The sequence below is a fragment of the Fukomys damarensis genome, unplaced genomic scaffold (assembly GCF_012274545.1).
Source record: "Fukomys damarensis isolate Sample0158 unplaced genomic scaffold, DMR_v1.0_HiC HiC_scaffold_4, whole genome shotgun sequence".
Lineage (NCBI taxonomy): Eukaryota > Metazoa > Chordata > Mammalia > Rodentia > Bathyergidae > Fukomys > Fukomys damarensis.
The window spans coordinates 30465396-30468414 of NW_022900916.1; positions in this window are offsets into that span (position 1 = coordinate 30465396).

Here is a 3019-nt window from a genome sequence, read left to right on the forward strand (position 1 = left end):
TGAATACGTCTGTTCCTCAGATACTAGTTCATATTTAAACCATTGCTGCAGAGGAGCCTGGGTAATGTAGTCTTTAGCGTTCCAGGTTCTGTAATCCAGGGAGGTTTGCTAACTAGAGATTGGCTAAGGTGCTTAGCTAGCAAAATGTAGTACCATTTTTAATAACTGCACTGCTGTCCCACAGCTTGCAGGTTATAGATGGCCTCTCCTGCAAAGTCGGAGAAACATAGTGAAGAGTTCAGGCCGATGTACTCCCAAGATCCCGTAGGGCAGGTACCCAGGTAGGGACAGTGGGCTGCTGATAAGGGATACAGGGGAGGTTGGATGGTGGGAGTATGAGTCTGTAGTCATGCGTAGATGGATTGTATGTGAAGACAACCTTGCTGTTCCATTTCCCTTTCCTTGATCACTTTTTCCTGGTGCTTAGCTCTAGGCAGGACCAGCCAGCTCACCACACAGCCTAGCCAGCTTACCTTGGCAGAGCAAGGCTGGAAAAGGAGGGGTTCTTGTGGAGGCTGTGCAGTGACCTTCCTGCATGACCCTGGGTCTCATCCTAAAACTTCAGATGTGAGAAGGAGTAATCACAAAGCAAGAGGAAGTAACTCTGGCGACACTGAGAACCCTTTGAATCTCTCAGTCATGAAGTTGGAGGAAGGAGCTGAGTGATCTCCAAAAAGGGAAAAGAAACCTTATTTAGGGCTGTTATTTTCCTTTTTCTTCTCTTCCCTTCTTTCGTCTTTCTTTTCAATGTAAGTTTGTGTTTTATAGACTGTGTAAAATAGAGAGTTGGACAAATGAGCAATTAGATAGACTGGATCTTGCCGACAGCCAAGATGGCAAGCTGAGTAATTCAAGTTCAGAAAGGATCTTTTATGCAAGAGAACAAACAGCCATGATTTATCCCCATCCCCCTACCTTTTATAGTTTCTCTTTTTGTAGGCAATTGTGGTGAATTTGACTGATTTACTGACATTATTTCTGTCTTTGCAGGCTGTGTTCAGCTTAGGCCTTTAGTCTGGTATACCTTGTGTAAGGACAGAATCCTTAAATGCAGCTTGCGGTATGCAAAAACCATTTTCTAGAAACAGATTCAGTTTAATGTCATTAGATGCAATCAGGGGTTCCTAAGCCTCTTACTGGAACTCTCTTCCAAATGTACTCTAATCCAATTTACCTTTCCTCTGGTATTCAAGTTTCCAACACCCACAGTGGACATTTCTCAGACAGAGCAGTTTGGAGGGCAACAGGTGCTTTTTCTGGCTCTTTCTACTTTGCTTCATGTTAACAACTTGGTGCAATTTCACAGTGGACTCTAGCCGTTGGGCTGTAGTCGGTGCTGGCACAGGAAGTTGCTGTCAAGTTGTAAGCCTAATTTTAATGCCAAGGGTGTGTCAGATGTTTTTGGGTGAGGAAATGAGGCAGAGCCCTGCTCTCCAGCCCCAGATGACTTCTGAGTCAATTTCAGAACCACTGTCCTGTGACAGTGTGAGAACACTTCATACAGCTGGAGCCTAAGGGCTCATTTCCACATGGTTTTAATGTTTCTTTTGTTATTGAAAGCATTCTTTCTTAAAACGAAAAAGTTTGCCATGGCGACTCAAAAGGAGAGAAAGGTAGTTTTCCATTGTTTCAATGTGAACAATTATAACATCTTAAGTTTCACGTATAGTATATGGTGCAGCACACACATGCACATCACATGGTGGCAACCAGGGGCCCCCTCTATAAATATGCCCCTGTTCTGAAAGCATGAAATCCAAAGGGAACTTGACTTTATCTAATGAAAGTATGAGTGCAATTTAACTTCTATCTCTCTATCTATGGTAATGTGAAATAACATAATATAAGGTCATCACTGTGTCATTATTACAACCCCAAAAGGTTAGAAATACTAGCTGTCCAGCTGTAAGGAACTATATGGATTGGCTGATGTTGTAGCACATGGTAGAATAATATGCAGCTGTGGAAAAGAGTAAGGGAGAACTCCTCATATAAAAATGGAGGGACCTGCAGAATATAGAGAAAAGGAAAAAGCAGAGTGCCAAGGAGTAGGTATTGTGTTCTATGGTTTGAGTAAGAAAGAGTGGGCAAAGAATGTATGTGTGTGTTTATTATCTATTCACTATGCATTTATATACACACATCTTCTGAATATATATCATATCTATATACATTTTATATATTTGTACTATTTGCAGAAAGTAATGACATTGGTCAAAGGATATAATTTTCAGTTACCAGATAAATTCTGGGGATCACATACAGCATGGTGCTTATAATTAATAATAATGCATTATATATTTGAAATTTACACAATTCTTATTTGTCAATCATACCTCCCTAAAGCTGGAAGAAACACGGACAATATCATGAAATATATATCAGAATATATCATGAAAAATTGCAATTCACAGAAGGGAAGAGCAGCAAGACTTCCCTGTATTTTCTATCCATTTCTGGATTTTAGTCACATTTCTCGTGTAAAGCAGGGTACAGGGTGCTGGATTTTCCGTTGCCTCTGGGGCAGTGTTTCCACACTGAGGGTGTGGGAGTGGCAGGGAAGCCTGGAGATGTGGGACCTCGACGTGGCGGTGCCCAGACACCAGCTTCCAGCTGCTCTGCCAGCCAGGATTCCTGTGGAAGTTCAGCCACTTGCTATCGTCCTGTGCTATCTCAGTGTTTCCCTCCGGCTGCCCGTGGCCTCCCAGTGTTCCCAGTTTATTTTCCAGGGGCACCAGCAGTATGATCTTCTCAGGTGTTCATTCTGGACAGCAGACCTTTTTTCTTTGGTGGTCTCTCCCAGCAGTAGAAGCACCAGAGTCTCTGTTCCTCATCACATTTTGTTTCAGTCTGACAAATGTAATTCACAGCTCTTGAGAATAACATTTAGAAATAATCTCATTTAGCTTTTAGGGCCAGGGATTTAGCTCAGCGGTTTGGTGGCCTGCCTTGCAAGCACAAGTACCCGAGTTCAATCCCAGGTACCAAAAAAAAAAAAAAAAAAAGAAAAAAAAAAATC